General features: G+C 38.4%; 1 long non-coding RNA gene across 2 annotated transcripts in view; it reads left to right on the forward strand.

Moving 5' to 3' along the window:
* The first annotated feature begins 10,005 nt into the window (after positions 1-10,005).
* LOC139082029 (uncharacterized) overlaps positions 10,006-20,125 on the forward strand; it is a 75,034-nt gene continuing 64,914 nt past the window's right edge. Inside the window, exon 1 of one of the 2 annotated variants that reach the window (XR_011537683.1) lies at positions 10,006-10,211. This is a non-coding gene — a long non-coding RNA (uncharacterized lncRNA). The remainder of the gene's footprint in view (positions 10,212-20,125) is intronic. The other variant, XR_011537684.1, reaches the window with a different exon arrangement.

A 20,125-nucleotide genomic window follows, 5' to 3' on the forward strand; every position in this document is an offset into this window, starting at 1 on the left:
CTAATTCGGAGAAGATATTTGCAAATCATATATCTGATAAGGCGTTAATATCCAAAATATATAAAGAACTGATACAACTCAGCAACAAGAAAACAAACAACCCAATTAAAAAATAGGCAGAAGATCTGAGCAGATTAGTTTTTCTAGAGAAGATATACAGATGGCAAACAGGCACATGAAAAGGTTTTTGACATCACTAATTATCAAGGAAATGCAAATCAAAACCACAATGAGATATCACTTCTTGCCCATCAGAACGGCTGTTATTAAAAAGATGAAATAACAAGTGTTGGAGAGGATGTGGAGAAAAGGAAACTCTCATATACTGCCTGTGGGAATGTAAACTGGTACAGCCAATATGTAAAACAGTATGGAGATTTCTCAAAAAATTGAAAATAGAAATACCATATGATCCAGCTATTCCACTTCTGGGTATTTATCCAAAAAACACAAAAACACTACTTTGAAAAGATATATACACCTCTATACTTATGGCAGCATTATTCACAATAGCCAAGATGTGGAAGCCACCCAAGTGCACATCAATGGATGAATGGATAAAGATGTGGTGCATATATATATATATATATATATATATATACACACACACATATACAGACACAATGGAATACTACTCAGCCACAAAAAAGATATAGTCTTGCCATTTGTGACAACATGGATGGACCTTGAGGGTATTACGTTAAGCAAAATAAGTCTGATACAGAAAGCCAAATACTATATGATTTCACTAATATATGGAAGATAAATACCAACAACAAACAAACACAGATACAGAGACTAGATTGGTGGTACAGAGGGGAATGGGGGTGGGGGGAGGGTGAAAGAGGTAAAAGGGCACATTTTTATGGCGATGGATGCCAACTAGAACTTTGGTGGTGAGCACAATGTAGTTCTATGCAGAAATCAAAATATAATGAGATACACCTGAAATTTGTATAATGTTATAAACCAGTATTACCTTAATACAAAAAAAGTGTCATTCCTTCAGGAAGATGTAATGATTATAAACTGATGCACCTGAAAAAAAAAAGCCTCCAAATACAGGAAGCAAACACTGACAGAACTGAAAGGAGACATAGAAAATTTAATAATATTTAAATGCTTTAATATTCCACTTTCAATAATGGTTACAACAACCAGGCAGAAGGTCAAAATGGAAACCAAAGATTTGAACAACTAGACCTAACAGACACCTATAGAAAATGTCACCCTACAATGGCAGAATACACATTTTTCTCAAGTGTACATGGAACATTCTCCAGGATAGATCCATTCTAGTCCATAAAACAAGCCTCAATATATTTAAAAAGATTTGAAATCATACAAAATATGTTTTCCAACCAAAATAGAATTAAATTAGAAGTTAATAACAGAAAAGTATTTGGGAAATTAAAAAATATGTGGAAATTAAATAACTTCTAAATAACTAATGGGTCAAGAAGAAATTGCAATGGAAATTAAAAAATACTTTGAGAGAAATGAAAACAAAAATACAACATACCAAAGCATATGGAGGGCAGCTAAAGCAATGTTTATAGTTGCTAAGAAGCACATTAAGAAAGAAGAAAAATCTCAAAACAATAACTGAACCATTCATCTTAAGAAACTAAAAAAAACAAAACAAAATGACTAAGTCAAAGCAAGTAAGGAAGTGGAAAGAAAGAAATAATAAACAGAGCAGAAATAAATGGAAGAGAATAGAAAAACAATAGGGAAAATCAATGAAATCAAAAGGTGATTCTTTGTAAAGGTCAACTAGATTGACAAACCTTTAAATAGATTGAACAAGAAAAAAAGAGAAAAGACTGACTTAAATCCGGAATGAAACAGAGAACATTATTACTGATTCTTCAAAAATCAAAAAGGTTCTAAGAGAATACTGTAAATAACTGTAGACCAACAAATTAAATAATTGAAATGAAATGGATAAATTCCTAAAATGATAGAAACTACTGATACTGACTCAAGAATAAATAAAAATCTGAATAGATTTATAATAAGCAAAGGTGAATTAGTAATTAACATTTCTTTTTGTTTTTAAAGATTGGCACCTGAGCCAACATATGTTGTCAATGTTCTTTTTTTTTTTACCTTCTTCTTCTCCCCAAAGGCCCCGGTACATAGTTGTATATCCTAGGTGTGAGTGCATCTGGTTGTGCTATGTGGATGCTGCCTCAGTGTGGCTTGACAAGCAGTGCCATGTCCATGTCCAGGATCCGAACTGGCCCAGGATCTGAACTGGCGAAACCTCAGGCCACTGAAGTGGAGTGCGCACACTTAACCACTCTGCCACAGGGCCAGCCCCTAACTACACTTCCAACAAAGAAAAGACTGGGCCCAAATGGCTTCCCCTGTGAATTCTACCAAACATTTAAAGAAGAATTAGTACCAATCCTTTACAAACACTTTAGAAAACAATAATAAGAGGAAGTGACCCTTCCCCACTCATTCTTTAAGGCCAGTATTACCCTTTTCCCAAAACCAGGCAAAGACATCATGATAAACTATATACTAATATCCACTATGAATGTCAATGCAAAAACTCTCAACAAAATACTAGCAAATCAAATCTGGTAACATATAAAAAGGATTATACACCATGACCAACTGGTATTTATCCTAGAAATGCAGGAGCAGTTCAACATTTGAAAATCAATTAATGTAATGAACTAAATTAGTAGACTAAAGGGCAAAAAAACACATCATCTAAATGCAGAAAAAGCGTATGATAAAATCCAGAGTCCTTCCATGATAAAAACACTCTGCAAACTGGGAATAGACAGAGAACGTCTTCAGCCTGATAAGGGGCATCTACAAAAGACCCACAGCTAAGGTCACACTTAATGATGAAAGATAAAATACATTTCTCCTAAGATCAAGAACAAAACAAAGACGCTGCTCTTGCCATTTCTGTTAAACCTTGTACTCAAAGTTATAGACAGGGCAATCAGGCAAGAAAAAGAAATAAAAGGCATCGGGGCTGGCGGGGTGACTCAGCGGTTAAGTGCGCACGTTCTGCTTCGGTGGCCCAGGGTTCGCTGGTTCGGATCCCAGGTGTGGACATGGCGCCGTGTGGCAAGCCATGCTGTGGTGGGCATCCCACATATAAAGTAGAGGAAGATGGGCACGGATGTGAGCTCAGGGCCAGTCTTCCTCAGAAAAAAAGAGAATTGGCAGATGTTAGCTCAGGGATAATCTTCCTTGAAAAAAAGAAAAAAAGAAAGAAAAGGCATCCAATTTGGAAGGAAAAAGTACAACAATTTCTCTTTGCAAATGATTTTATGTATAATTTCATATACAGAAATTCATAAGGAATCCACTAAAAAATATTTGGACTAATAAACAAGTTCAACAATGTAGCAGGATATAGGATCAATATAGAAAAATCAGTCGTGTTTCTATACACTGACAAGGAATAACTCAAAAATGAAATTTAAAAACAATTCCAAAAAAGATAAAAAAAATAAAAACAATTCCAGGGGCCAGCCTTGTGGCTAAGTGGTTAAGTTCACATGTTCTGCTTCAGTGGCCCAGTGTTTGCTGGTTTGGATCCTGGGAGCAGACCTAGCACTGCTCATCAAGCCATGATGAGGCAGAATCCCACATAGCAGAACTAGAAGGACCTACAACTAGAATACAATTATGCATTGGGGGGCTTTGGGAAGAAGAAGAAGAAGAGGAAGAAAACGATTGGCAACAGATGTTAGGTCAGGGCCAATTTAAAAATAGAAAAAAACCCACTTCCATTTACAATAGCAACAAAAAGAGGATAATATTTAGGAATAAATTTACAAAAGAAGTGTAAGACTTGTATGCTGAAAACTACAAAAATTGTTTGAAATAATTAAGAAAGATCTAAATAAATGGAAAGACATCTGTGTTCATGAATTTGAAGACTTAACATTGCTAAGATGGCAATCCTCCCCAAACTGATCTACAGACTCAACACAACTCTATCAAAATCCCAGTTTTTCCCATTTTGTTTTGTTGTTGTTTTTTGCAGAAATTGACAAGCTGATCCTAAAATTCGTATGGAAATGCAAGGGACCCAGAATACTCAAGGCAATCTTGAAAAAAAAAGAACAAAGTTGAAGAACTCATGCTTTGCTATTTCAAAACCTACTGCAAGACTATAATAATCAAGACAGTGTGGTACTGGCACAAGGATAGACGTATTTATCAATGGAATAGTATTGAGAGCTCAGAAATAAACCCTGTCATTTGCTGTCAATTGATTTTTGACAAGGGTGCCTAGAAATTGAATGGGGGACAGGATGATCTTTTCAACACGTGCTGCTTGAACAACTGAATATTCACACGCAAAAGAATAAATTTGGCTCCCTACCTCACACTATACACACAGATATAATTCAAAATGTATTACAGACCTAAATGTAAGAACTAAAACTGTAAAATTCTTAGAAGAAAACATAGGCGTAAATCTTTGTGACCTTCAGTTAGATAATGGTTTCATAGATATGAAAGTGTTAAGTGTAAGTGACAAAAGAAAAAAATTGATAAATTTGACTTTATAAGAATTTAAACTTTTGGGCTTCAGACACCATCAAGGAAGTGAAAATATGATACACAAAATGGGAGAAAATATTTACAAATCGTATATCAGATAAGAAATTTGTATCCAGAATATAAAAAGAACTCATAACTCAACAATAAAAACAGCATCACCAAATTTAAAAATAGGCGAAAGATTTGTATAAACACTTCTCCAAAGAAGATGTGTAAATTTCCAAAAGATACTTGCACCGTCGTCATTGGGAAATGCAAATCAAATCACAGTGGCAAACCATTTCATACCCATGATGAGTGCCAAATAAAAAAGATGGAAAATAATGTGCTGGCAAGAATGTGGAGAAACTGGAACATTCATACACTGCTGGTGGGAATGTAAAATGATAAAGTCACTTTGGAAAACCGTTTGACGGTTCATTAAATGCTAAACATAGAGTTTTTATATGATCTAGCAATTCCACTCCTAGGTATATATGAAAAAGGAATGAAAATACATGTCCATAAAAACTTGTACATGAATTTTCATAGCAGATTTACTCATGACAGCCAAAGAGTGGAAACAGGTACCTAACTATGCATCCACTGATAATAATGGATAAGCAAAATTGGTGTATTCATATGGTGGGGTTTTGTCAGCAATAAAAATGAATAAAATATTGACACGTGTAACAACATCGACGAACCTCGAAAGCATCTTGCTAAGTGAAAGAAGCTAGTCATAAAAGATCACTTATTGTATGATTCCGTTAATGTGAAATGTCTAGAATAGGCAAATATATAGGGACAGAAAGTAGATTCATGGCTGCCTCTGACTGGAGCAGTGTTGGGGAGCAGGGATAGGATAGGACTGCTAATGTATATGAGGTTTCTTTTTGGACTGTTGAAATGTTCTAAAATTAGAATGTGGTTATGGTTGCATAACTCTGTTAATATAGTAAAAGCTACTTGACTGTACACTTTAAGTGGGCAAAATATCTCAATAAAGCTTTAAAAAAAAGACCTAGAATCCGAATTCCTACAGACACCTCTTTTCATATGTATAGTGAACCTCTGTGAAATTAAATGGCTTATCCAGTGTCATATATGTCGAATGTGGCAGATTCAGGACAGAAGCTAAATCTCTCTAACATCGGAATTTGTGTTCTTATGATCTTTATCAGGCAAAAAGATCTTGCCTAACTGAGATAGCCACTTCATCTGGAATTGCAAAACACTCAGTGCTTTAGAAATAGCCTTTGATAGCTAGCACATGGTAAGCTAATGAGTAAAGGAAAATTGATACAGTTATAAATCGTCTACTTTAAAAAAGAATATAGATGTTAATTTCCTCCACCTATATGATTTAGGTTCTTTGTTCCACATTCTTTTCCACATTGATAGAATTTGATTGAAAAATTTTAAGAAGTTAAAAATGCTGTATAATAAAGATTCTCCAACTAGATAGATGCTTGTGAGGGTGTGTGCATGCATGCTTGGGGGGTGAAATGTAGGTTTATATATATATTTAAAGCCCTACAGCATTCAGTAGAGTGCCATATACATGGAGAACCATCAGTGGCACCTCTTGTTGGTACAATCAAGATCACATTTGATGTCCTAGTATTTCGGGCTCTCTATTAGCTCCTCAGCCGTTTCATCCACGTCTCCTCTAACGCTCTTCATATAGCACACATGATAGCCACACTGCCTGTGGGTGATTCTTCGGTCATGTCTTGAGCTTTAAAGCTCTGACCAAGGACACAATTTTGGGAAACGTTTCCACAAGGATGGGGACATAGTGAGGAAGACAGAGATATAGCCTCAGAGGCAGGAGTGTTATCATAGCCAGACCACAGATACTCATTGAGCTCCTACCACATGCTCACCTTGGCAATGTCAAAGAAAAAAATCTCAGGAAAACAGGGGTAGGCAGGCAATTTAATGTGGAAAGATACTTCAATTTAGAAATTAAAGAGAAGAGAAATAGACAGATTGTGATGGATCGTGAGTATTAGGGACAATGAGTATATGAATTTGACTGTGAGAGGAAATAAACTTCACGACTATAAGGGGGACAAAATATTCTGTGAAGGGCTTTTCAGGCTAGAAACACAAAGTGTGTTAAAGCAAAACAGAAGGAGGAACTAAAAAGAGGGATTGCAGATTCTGATTGCAGCTCATCTGGAAGATAGGGCCAGGGTCAGTGTGCTCAGTTGCCATCCAGGCCAGTTAGTTTCAAATAATGAAGGCTTTGTTTTTTGGCCACCGCTGCACTCCCCTCTTGGGCAATCATTTAACAATTGCATAAGATTTGATACAAGGAAAGTCACTCAGGCAAGAGCTGTGAATGTTTTGATGAAGAGTCATTTCAAAGCATGAAAAGAAAACTTGGACATACGTCCTACAAATTAGTAATAGTGAAGTGCAGTAGAAATCCCACTAGACTTGGATTTAGAAAACCTCATTGCAGTCCCTCTCTGTCACTTGTTCCCTTAATACTATCATAACACTTCAGAATATTTCAGTGTTCTGATTTCCTTATGTGGCTGGAAGTAGCATAAAAATTCTTAAGATAATCTACCCTGTCTTTTAATAAAAATATGATTCCTGCACAATCTGGCGTGACAGGGAAGAAGCTGTAACTCTGGTTCACTCATTTGTTTATTTAACAAATATTTATTGCATGTCTGTTATCTGCCAGGCATTGGACTAGGTAAGTGGGACACAATAGTTGAGAAGATAGATGAAGTCCCCGGAAAACAATAGGAAACAAATAAACAATAAACAAGACTTTCAGGGATGGTGATATGTTTTATGAAGGACATCAAGTAGGTAATGAATTTGAGTAACTGAGGGTGGTCTCTGTAGAGACAGTGGTCATGAAAGTCCTGTCTCTTAGTTTGGGTTACTCCAGAAACAGACTCTGAGATAAGAATTTGAGCAGAAGCATTTTATTTGGGGAGTAATCCGGGGAATCACTAGAAGGATTGTGGGTAAGAGAGACAAGGAGGGAAGGAGCCAATCAATGGTGCCTTATCAACAGTGTTATCACTTGGGCAACTGCAGTGAATCCCCCTGCAGAACTGTTGGAATGGCGTTAAACATGGGCCTCTGAGTTATCCTACCTCAGGGGAGCAGGAGCTGGAGTATTTATAAAATAACTACAGTCAGTTATTGATTGATAGTTGCCGGGGATAGAGGGCTCAAGGAGCCCATTCCTTGGCGTTCCCTCTCTGTGGCACATGTGGAGAAAACCCTCAGCTAAACCAATGCATGTGCAAGCAGCTGGAAGCCAGGTCTGCACAACAAGAGTGAGGGGATACGGTGGGAACGATGAAGCTGCCACAGCTTCTAGAAGATGACATTTGAGTAGATATTTGAAGGATGAGAATAATGCCACCACATGAAGAGCTAGAAGCGGTGCATTCCTAGCAGAGGAAACTGCAAGGGAAAAGTTCAAGAGGCAGGAAAGGACTGATACATTTGAGACTGAAAGATAGGCCAGTGTGGCCATGTACTGAGAGTTAGGGGAAAGTTGTATGTGATGAAATAGGAGGATTCAGATCAGGAGGGTCCTCAAAGCAAAGAGAAATAGGGTTTAGCAGTTATCCCAAGAGCAAAGGGGACCAATTAAAGAATTTTAGGCAAGGGAATAACATTTTCTTTTTTCTTCTTAAGATTGGCACCTGGGCTAACAACTGTTGCCAATCTTTTTTTTTTTTTCCTGCTTTATCTCCCCAAACCCCCCCGTACACAGTTGTATATCTTAGTTGCAGGTCCTTCTAGTTGTGGGATGTGGGACGCTGCCTCAACGTGGCCTGATGAGTGGTGCCATGTCCGCGTCCAGAATCCAAACCCTGGGCCGCCGCAGCGGAGCGTGTGAACTTAACCACTCAGCCACGGAGCCGGCCCCGGGAATAACATTTTAAAAAAAGTCACTCTGGCTTCCATGGGCTGAATGAATTAGAAAGGGGCAAGAGTAGACAAGAATGGTGGCAATGAGGACGGAAATAAAGGAATGAGTTTGATACTTGAAAAAACTGTATCTAGAAGTAGAACCCAGGGGTCATGAGTTGATAAGAGGGTGAAAGAAATGGAAGGCAAAGGGATGATTTAGATGTTTGGTTTGAGCAACCATGCAGACCGTGGTGCCATTTCCTGAGACAGTGAAGACCAGGGAGGAACAGCTTGGGCAAAAATTAGGTTTGTTTGTAATGCCTTTTAGACATCCAACTGGAGGAGTTAAGTAGGCATTTGGTGATGAGTCTAGAATTCAAGAGACAACTGAATTTGACACACGAATTTAGGAGTCACCAATATATCGCTGACCGTTAGAATTATGGGGGTAGATTAGCTCAGGAAAAAGTAGAGATAGAAAAGAAAAGAGGTTTGAGCACTAAAACTTGAGGAACACAAGCATTTGATGGTCAGTTCAAGAGGAGGAATCAGCAATGGAGACTGAGAAAGAAGGGCCTGCGAGGTAGGAAAAACCAGGGAGTGTGCTGTCGTGAGACTGTATTGATCAATGCATTTTGGAAGCAAGCAATGACTTAAGAAAACAATCTTAGCTAAATTAAGCAAACGAAGAATTTATTGAACTGTGCAACTGAAAAATCAGAGATTATTCAGCTTCAGTCGTGGTTAGAACTAAGTGCTTAAATGATGTTTGTTATTTTTTGTCTCTGTTTTCCTCTTTTTCCACTTTATTCTCAGGTAGGCTTTTTATGCATGGTCACATTACGTTCTTCAGACTTACAAATTCCAACGGCAAGAGAGTTTCTGTTCCTGATCCCACCCCTGGATTAATGACTGTAGTCAGAGAATGTGAGAAACAGAGATTAGGAGTATGCAATTCAGCTCAGCCCCATCATTTATTAGCTGACGGGTCAACCATTCTGTGGTTCAGTTTTGTTATTGCTCAAATGTTCCTAGCAAGAGTACCTACCTCAAAAAATTATTACGAATATTAGGGGAGTTAATATTCCTAAATTGTTTAAAATAATGCCTTGCATATAGTCACCACTATGTGTTATTATTATTTGACTGTTGAGGGCTGGAGGAGGGGTCATCCTTATCTGAAATGATAGGACCAGTGGAAGGAGAAGGGTGCAAAACCAGGATGTTGTTACCAGGAGGGAGAGCGGATCTTTGCACTGAAAGAAATTCAACAGACATCTCTGCAGAAGCAGAAATCAGAAGAATGTTTCAAGAAGTGGGTACCGTGAACTAGGTCATACACTGCTGAAGAAGCAAACAAAATGAGAACAGAGAAGTGTCCACTGGATTTGGAAATATGAGGTCGCTAGACAATAGAAGGCAGAAAACAGTAGGGTGAAGTGCAAATGGGAGAGGTGAAGTGGTGAGAGCTAGTAGAGACAACTGTGGTTTTGCTGTGAAGTGATCAAAGAAATCAAGCAGCCACTGGCAGGACATGTGAGGGCTGAGGGTTCTTGCTTTTGCTTTGTTTGTTAGTGAGAGCTAGTCAAGTATGTTTGTAAGGGCCCAAGAGAGAGTGAGATGTAACACAGGATGCAAAGAAGGGGTAAATGAAGAAGCTGAATCTTTGAGAAAGCAAGAGGTGATCGTTTCCAGGTCTCAGGTGGAAGAAATTGCCTTCAATCAGAGAAGGATATTTCTTCCAATGTAATAACAGAAGACGAAGACGAGGGGGATGTGTACAGGTAGGTTTATATTTTTGGTCAAAAGAATATGAGGCAGTTTTCCTTCATTGCCTTTTTTCACACTGGAGGAAAAAGTGAGGTCATCACCTAAGAATGAGTGTATATTATGCAGGGGAGGCTTCTAGAAAGTTTGAAGAGGGAGAGAGTCCTGAAGGAACCTTAGCAGGGCCACGTGAGAGAGCAGATCGGCATCGCGGGGCAGCAGACTTGCCCTGCTGATGGGGAGGGTTGCTGAAGCTGAAGGCCCTTTTGAGGTTTGGTCCTCCACTCTGAAGGAGTCCTGGTATGTCAGGGAATCTCATTACATGGGGCAGGTTAAGACTTTTTCTGACTTGCTTTGCTAATTTCTAAATTTGTTTTTAATCACTCAAGTGACATGGTATATTTTAAACCTCTGTCCCACCTCTGAGGAATCTTGCATTGATAATTCAGCACTGCCACCTCCCCACCACTGCCACCTGCACTAAGTTAGAAGCTTCTCCTTTACTCTGCCAGATGCTCAGGGTTTTAGTCTCCCCTGGACTTGTGGATGTTGAAAGGGTGGGTTTTTCCTTTGTATAGTCAGAGCATGAACCATTTGTATTAGTCATGGTTCTCTAACAGAGAGAAACAGCACCTATGGGATATACATAGATATATACATGGGAGATTTATTTTAGGAATTGACTCATGCAGTTTTGAAGGCCGAGATGTCCCGTGATCTGCCTTCTGCAAGCTGGAGAACCAGGAGAGCCAATGGTGTACTTCAGTCTGAGAATGGGGGGCCAATTGTGTCGGTCCTGGTCAGAGTCCAAGGCCTGAGAACAAAGGGTGCCAATGTCCACGTCCAAAGGCAGGAGAAGACAGATGTTTCAGCTCAAGCAAGGCGAGGAAATTCTCCCTTCCTCCCCCTTTCTGTTCTAGTCGAGTCTTCAACAGATTGGATGATGCCAACTTGCATTGGCGACAACAATCTTTACTCAGTCTACCGATTCAAACAGTAATCTCTTATGGAAACACCCTCGCAGAGACATCCAGAAATAATGTTTGACCAGCTATTTGGGCATCCCTTAGCCCAGTCAAGTTGACACATTAAATTAATCATCATACCATTTCTGGGCTCACTTGGTCAATTTCTGGATTTTTGTGGAAGGAAAACTCCCACCAGGGTAAAGCTAGACTAGCTCCTGGGCAGAGAAGAGGAGCAGTGTTCATTCTTGTGATGACTGAGATGATCCAGAGCAGTGACTCAGCTGCTCAGCATCGCTCATAAATAAGATACGTGTACAACTGTGTTCATAGTTAGGTTCTTTCAAAAATATATTCAAAATACAGATTAGATGAAATATGAGATAAAGACGAAATGAAAAGTTAAATATGCTTAATTTATTAATGGCACTAGACACCTTTTTGCTCTCACTAAAGTATTACTAATAATTATTATTAATATTAGTATATTTAGTGAGAACAAGGTAAATGAATATTGTGTTTGGAATTAAATGGAGGTTTTTAGGCCCTGAAAGTAGAGTTTTTTTGAGGAAGACTGGCCCTGAGCTAACATCCGTGCCCATCTTCTTCTACAAATAGCTTGGACGCTGCCACAGCATGGCTTGGTGAGCAGTGTGTAAGTCTGAGGCCGGCATCTGAACTTGCGAACCCTGGGCAACCAAAGCGGAGGGGGGGGAAATTAACCGCTAGGCTACTGGGCCAGCCCTGAAAGTAGCTTTTTATGAGGCCAATTCTTTTTTTTTAACCTTGAATAGGCCCAGGCTAGTACTAGACCATGTTTAACTTGGCTTCAGCCAAACTTCACCCTAAAGCCATAATCACTTATTCCCGAAACCACAAAGCAGATTAGGACAAAGCAGAAGACTACTGAATTGGGCATGGGAGTTTGAATTCCAAGTCTGTGATGTAATTTGACCCATACCTTTGCTATTCCACCATTTTCTCATGGCCAAAAGTCAGTTATATCCTGAGCTAAATGATACTCCTGTGTCATTAACAATCTCCATATAGTGTGTTGAGACAATTTGAGGTCAAATATGTTGCTTTGCCACTTTCCCACCTTTTATTGAGGCTATAATTACAAAGGTCAGGCAAAAAGAAAGAAGTTTTTACAATCCCTTGCCTCTTCTCATTTTTTTTAAAACTGTATAGTAACAAAACATGCATAAAATGAGGTCAGGATTATTGGTGACTGCTTTTTTATTTTTAATCATTGATCATGTTAGATTAGGTCACTGTGGGAGAACATTCCAGGCTATGGAACCGATCTTCACCTGCATTTGATCTTCATCTTTGGGTAAAGCAATACCATTAACCATGTAAATATTCAATGCAGAGACAACTGTTTTGCTGTAATTTTATTTCTTTTTTAGATTTAGATCTATAAAACCTACAAAATTTTTTTCTTTTTATTATGTCATATTCCATTATCATAGTCTTAACATTTTTCAAATGCATCATTTTACTAGTCATCCGAATGAGGCCTCTTTAATGTGGCATCCTTTCTTCTAGAGCTCTTCACCCTCCTTAATCTGTAATTCTTTGGGCCTTTGCATTTTCTATTCTCTTTGCTTAAAAGCTCTTTGCCCAGATCTTTACTTTTTATTTTTGAGATTTCAGCTAACCGTATGTTCCTTAGAGAGGTCAAGTAAATGACTCACCTCCCAAACTTCTCTATTACTTCTCTATCTGTACTGATGTTTTGCTTGATTTTCTTGATAGCACTTACCCCAGCTTGAAATCCCCTCCCTTGCCTAGTGTGCTATTGTTTGCCTGCCTGTATCAAGCCTCACCCATGGAAGTGGAATGTAAGCTCTGTGGGTGAGCGAGGGATTGTTCTGGCTTTTTCACCATTCTTTCCCTAATATGTAGAACAATGGCTGTTATGCAGAAGGTTGTTGATTAAATGAATGAATGAACTGAAAGTGTAATGAAAGGTTAAAGGCCAGGCAGGAAACAGCTCCATGCAGCATAAGAGCACAGGCATATAATGAGCAAACCAAAATGAAAGCATCTAATGTTATTCCAGAACAATTTATAAATCACAAATCATTCTCTGCCTAGTGCCCTTTGCTGGCTTTCCTTACTCTTAGGATAAAATCCAACACCCTCATACAGCCTAAAAGGCCCTCCAGGAGGTGGGCCACTTCTGCCTAATGACCAGCCACTCTCCCCTACTCTCCATCCTCCAGCTGTTCTGGCTATCTATCAGCAACTCAGATGTGCCCTCCTCATTCTTGCTTGGTGGCTTGACACATGCAGACCCCTCTGTCTCATTCACTCTCCCCCATCTTGCTGCCAAGCTCTCTTTCCAGGCACAGTTCAGGCCTCAGGGAGGGGTTTGTGATTCTCCAGAATAGCATGAGCCCCCCTCCTGTGGTGGCCTCCCATAACACTAGCATTTCCTTTGTCATCAGTACTTTAGTGTATGTTTTTCCTTCTGGTGTTTCATTAGGTATAGTCTGAAGACAGCCTGGATCAAGATCTTTTGAGATTTTTATTAAAATAACAATTCACATTCTTGAGCCCCTCCTTCCGGAAGTACTGTATTGGAATCTCTTGGAGAAGGGGAGATGAAATAGCGTTTTTGTTAGCTCTCCAGACGCTGCGTATGCCCTGCAAGTTGGAGAACCTCTGCCCTAGTCAGAAACATCTGGTATGCTAGGGTCTGTACATATCTCGGGCCTGTGCATCACCAGAGTCTATTATGGAACCTGTAGATGCTAATACATATTGAATAAATAAGTTCCTTATAGTCATAGTACTAAGTCATTCAGAAGATGAGATGGAGCCTAGGTCTAAGTAGTGGTGGAGAAATAAGATCAGGATTCATGAGAGGAGGGTCAGAGATATTAGTGGTGTTTGATAAAGGAATCAGTCAGGGATCTTCAGTTCCAAGTGACAGAAACCAAACAGGCTTAAACCAGAGAAGAATTTTTTGGATCATGTAGCTAAAAAATCAAGTGTGTGAATGGATTCGGAGTCTCAAATGATGTCATCATTAGAACTCAGTCATTCACTTTCCTCACTCCAGATCAAAGCTCAATTTCCTATTTGGTGCAGATTCTACCTTCTTGGTGGCAAAATGGCTACCAGCAGATTCTATCCTCCTGTTGGCAAAATGGTTACCAGCAGCTCCACGCTTATATCGTTCAGCTCGGCAATCTTAGCAGAGGAAGAACGTCTCTTAAGTATTAACTCAGAAAGTCCCAAGACAGAGTCCATTCGACCAATGTAGTTATTTGACCATTCCTATGTTAGTCAGGGAGATGGACCTGATTGGTCATACCTAAAAAATGTACCTACTCCTTCAGTGGGGGAGAGTAGGAAGTGGTGGAGTCAGACCCACCTGATCCGTATGGACTTTGGGGAGGGGTGGGTTTCTAAAAGAAAACTGAGGATGTATCAAATCTCTATTATTGGAAATTCATCCAATAAACCATTGTTTATTGATCCTCCTGCTGTGTGCCAGAACGTTTTATGCCCTAAGCATATGGCAGGGAACAAGGCAAATCAAAATTCCTAAGTTTGTGTTCTTATGAAGCTTACAATGTGTCCAGGAAGGAAGACAATTCCATTATAATTACAACAAAATTGAGGGAGTGTAAAAATAGAGGATTAACACAGAGCATTTATAGAGAGATTATATTTAGGCTGGAGAATCAAGGAAGGTGTCCTAGAACTTTGAGCAGACTCCTGAAGATTGATTAGGAGTTAACCAGAATTAATCAGAGGGTAGATGAGTTTCAGGAAGAGAAAGTATTCCAGAGAAGAGAGATCATAGCATGTCTGAGGACTTGAAATAATTGTAGCATGAGAGGGAGAATGGTCCTCTCCATCTCTGTAGTCTGAGCACCTCCAAGGCCATCCACTCGTGGGTACCACCTTCCCACACAGCCCTGGTTTATGACTTCTGGTAATACTAGGTCTGCCCTGTGTTCTCCAGTCCTAGGGCGTTCTAGGTACTTTCACTGTAAACATGTTAAACAAGCATGTTAGCAACAAGCATGTTAGCAGCAGTATTTTCTCAGCAAACTCCCGCCATATGACTAATTGGCTATCAGGCAATTTTGCATTGAAAGATAAAATAACTGGTTGAGAGTTTGGTTTCATTTCTTCTCCATTGACAAAGTTCCCACAGTACTCTCATTTTTATAGTATATAAATCTTAGCCTTCATAATGGTCTATACAGTGATGAGTAGACACAATGGTCTTAAAATAGTGGATGATAACGACGTATATATATCAACTTGATAGAAAATAAAATGATAAAACTTATTGTAAGTGTGAAGTAAGAGAGTGTGAAGCCAGATTTTCTATTACACTATATAATGATAACATATCAGTTTGCAAATCCTTTGGTGAGCACAGTCATCCCTCCCACCTGTCAAAATCAAAAGTTTAACCAAGCTATGGCAAAATAAAAGAGGCGGCTACTAATTCATGAAAGACTTTGAAAACAAGTGCTTAGGTATGATCCGCAAAATAAAATCAGTTCTTTGCCCAGTATTGTTGTGAATCTACACTCATTTTAAATGCATTCAAATATTTTTTGTATTATCATAATAAAGTCTTTTAATGTTGTTATTAACTTTAATGTCCATTTTTTATTTTTTGTTGTTTTATCTTTTATGGCAAAATTGCCTTACAGCCAATTAGTTATGTGGTGAAAATTCTTGCAGCAAAGGTGTTTATGGCAAAACTACTGGGCATGCGGTCCTAGAGGTGGTCATAACTTCTGGCTGTGGTTAAATTTCTGTGTTGTTTCACTATCCTTCGGTTAGATTTTTAGCTCTTCCATCACTATGCAACCAATATCCTGTATTAAATGCTGTCAGATTGAAACACTTAGAGTGGTTTCTAGTTTCTTTCTTGGACTATGGTAAAATTCAAAGCCATGAATTGTTACTTTGTTTCAACGTTGATTTGGCAGCAAAAGCCTTATTAGACTGGATTCAAGATGAAGAAGAATTCTACGGTTTGCCTAGTTTCATTTCCAGTTTTTCAAAGTTTTCTCATTGATGTGCTAGAGTTCTTTATATATTGATATTCTGATATCGATCTTTTGTTTATTATATATGTTGCAAATATTTTTTCAAGATGTTGACTTTTCATTCTTTGCTATTTTTGATGTCCTGAATTTTAAAAACTTTTAAAATTGTACATAAGCCTGTTATTTTACGTAATCAAATCAAAAAAACACTGAGAGTATATATTCACATATTTTTTCAATTCTTTTTTTCTCTCTTTCATAGTTTAATCTTTTATACATCTAGAATACATTTCATTTTACTGGGTGAGCTAGAGAGCTAATCTGCCTTTTTTCCCTCCAAAGAGTCAACTAGAATTATTTATTGTCACTCTATTCTTGTTCTACTACTGTGCATTTGAATCATATTTCTTTATCTAAGTTCCTTAAGGTTTGCATTGTAGTATATTTTTGTGACCTTGACATCTATTGAAGGTCAGCATGAAAATACTTTGTTGAATGTTTTCCATACCTTTTGAACAATGAACTGAAGATATTTACATAAATCATATTAGCAGATACCAAGATATTCAGGGGATAAATATTTTCTTGAATTTAATTAAAATGTTTACTTATTATATTTTCCGCAGATTTATTGTAATGAATTCTCTTCTCAGGATATAAAAACTATGTAGTATAACATACTATTTAGCCAAAAAGTGAACATATTTAGCTCTATATTATCTGACATCTAAATATTTAAGCCTTTCCCTTTTGGAGCCTAAAAAACACTATTCCTTCTGTTTCCTTAAGGAAGACTTGGTTTAGCTTACTCTTAGTTGTTATGATTGATCTTCGAACTTCCGCCAAATGAATAAGTTTGGGAGACACAAATAATAACAGTAATTAATTTCTTTAAGATACCAGTTTCACCATAAGGCATGGTATGAAAGCTTAGAGTGAGATAATTTTTGCAAATATAAGCAAGCAGAAGTTTCTTTAGGCTTGCTCTAACAATGAAAAACAATAAAAAGAATTCAGTGCTAAGAAGCTCATATGGGAATAATCCATGAGCTCATTAATTAAGCTCATATGAGAATAACCCATGAGCTGTAGAAAGCATTAATTCATTCAATCAACAAATCAATCAACAAAATTTATGCTAAAAATATCAGGAGCTAGAGATTCAAGGGTGAACAAGATATACATGGTCCCTGCCTCCAAGTAATTTCCAGTCTGGTGGGAGAAATGATGCTTTATCAATATGATGTGCGTAATTAATGGTTATTATTTAATACACACGGTAAGCACATTTTATCTAGTTTTGGTAGGTCAGGGAACATGTCTTAGAAGAAGCTCACCTAGAAGTCTGAAGGACACGGTAATGATGCAGGGGGGGCGGGTGGGGAAGGTATGTTCCAAGACAAAGAAACAGCATATACATAGAATCATGTAAAAGCCCTGGGGTATTAAGACAACTTGAAGAAGCGAGTATGCTTGAAGAGAGAGGAAGATGACCATGAAATGCTGTAAGTCAAATTAAAATATTTGTTCTGAAGGCAGTAGGGAGCCACTGAAGGGTTATAACCAGAGGGGAGGACACAATCAAATTTGCTTTTTGTAAGCCTCATCTAGCTTCAACTGAAGAATGGATTGGAGAGGAAAGGTAAGAAGGGGAGCAGGATAACCAGTGGAGAGGCACTTTATTAGGGTTGCGGCCTGGCCCAATGAAGGGAAGTGGACAGCTTCAAGAGAGCTTAAAGAGGTAGAAGCTACAGGACATGCTGACATATTGGAGAAGGGGAAGAGGGAAGAATTTAGCATGACTTTAGGTCTCAGTATTGTGACGAGTGAATACAGTGCAGTTTACTGATGTGGTGAACACAGGAGAAAGAAAAGATTTGGGCAAGAAGTTGCCGTGTTCAGTTTTGAGCGGGTTAAATCCAAGATGCCTGTGGGACATCCGAGTAGATCAACCCAGTAAAGGGTGCATGGACCTGGAACTCAAGGATTGAAACGGAGATTTGGGAATCAGCAGGATATAAATGAAAAATGTCATCATGGAAATAGTTGAGATATTTGTTATTGCACATCTGATTATGTCCACTCTAGTGGGAAGGATGACTACTGAGCAAATGGGACTAAGCCTTGCTGCTATTTCCCTGGTTATGAAGCACAGATTGGTTAGTAGTAGTCCTACCTGAACAATTTCACCTGTGAATTTTTAAGACAAGTGAAGAGCTGCAATCTTTTTAATCTGTGGCACATTAACAAAAATTTAAATTAAAATATATTAAGGAAAGAAAATTAAAAAACAACATGTTTTATCCAGTGATTGACCCAAGACTACCTGGCATATAGTAGTCCCTTAAAGAATACTGATGACTAAATGAATGAATTACAAATTCTAGACAAAGACACTTAGTGTTAATCTATCAGCACAGAACGGTCTCCAGGCTTTTAATCTTATTAAAATTCAGTAAATGCCTATTGAATGTCTCTTGTATTATAGTTTTAAAATGCCTAAAATTCACATCCAAAACGTGATTTTTAAATTAAAAGTTTCAGAGCCTGAGGTACAGAACCCTAAATTGCAGGGCAGATTCTCATACCAGGTCTTGCACAGTCCCCAACATCCTTTTAACTCTGCGGCTCCAAGATCTACTGAAAGGGAAAGCAGATCACGTTGCTGCCCTACAAACTCATCCTGAGCTTCCACTCTGTGTTTTCCCACGTAGATTCTCTACTTTGTAATTTCTGATTCCACTTCTCCTTCTTTGTGTTCAGAGAAAATTGTTCTTTTCATATAAACTTTAGGTTATGACTTGTACATGAGATATTCCAGTTAAAATGTGCTTTCCCAACCTATTATAGCCTCCTGCCCTTTGTTTGAAAAGAGTGAAACAACACGAACTTTCCTTTTTGACCTTTGAGCATTCACGAGGGAGGCAGAGGAGCGACGCGCAAGGAGGCCTGGGAGAGCGCGTGCCGCGGACTGCTGGCGTAGTTGGAGCTCTAAAGGGCAAGCCTGTTGCTAAGGAAACTGCTGCTCCGGGCTGGCTGAACACACAGAGACAGCGCAGGGAAAGAAAGGCACAAACAAGTCGGATGCTTGGGGGAGGGGTGGCTTCAAGCAGCCTGAAGACTTCTAAACCTTTATCGCAGGGAACACAGCAAAGGCTGGGGCGTGCGGGGTGGGGAGGAGGGGTTCAAGCTTCCGTATCCCTTCCTAGAAAAGAATTAGCTGGACTTTAAAGGGATCCTAGACTCTCCTGTGAGTTTTGTTTTGCCGAGCGCACAAGCAAGAAGATGAAGTGACTGTTAATTTTCCATTAATCTTCACGAAGTTTATTGCAGTTTTCAAGTTTAATCCCTTTCATTGGTAATATGCTTTAGAGCAGATTTACAATGCTGAAAATCATCTTTTGATTTATTGTGCAGTCGATGCTTACTATTAATGGAATAAAATAACCGTAGATGTAGTCATTTTGGAAATTATTGATATGCTTTTTCAAAACTTGCGTAACTCTTCACCTTTCTTAAAAAAAAGTTCCTAGAGAATATTTGACACATTTTCTTTTACTCATTTCTAACACAGTGAGTCTTGAGTTACTTAAATGAATAAATCAGCTAAATCATGAAATATTGGAAAGATTATTTTTAACTTTCTTATTAAATTAACTTCTAATTTTTAACCAAAAAAGTAAAGAATATAACTTCAAAGGCATTTTCTATTAGTATAAAGTAAGTCTCCTTTTTACACCAATGAAAGTTGAATTTTTTATGTACATTTTTATATACAATTTTTTATATACAACATCTAACATGGACGATCTTTCGTCCTTCCCTTGCCCTGGCTTGTAAAAAGATCTACTTGCATCAATAAACATTTTCTTCCCTTCCATCCTCTCCTCTCCCAGAATAAAAGAGGTCATCAGTTCAGAGCTATGCTATCTG

Source organism: Equus przewalskii, chromosome 2, assembly GCF_037783145.1.
Source record: "Equus przewalskii isolate Varuska chromosome 2, EquPr2, whole genome shotgun sequence".
Taxonomy (NCBI): Eukaryota; Metazoa; Chordata; class Mammalia; order Perissodactyla; family Equidae; genus Equus; species Equus przewalskii.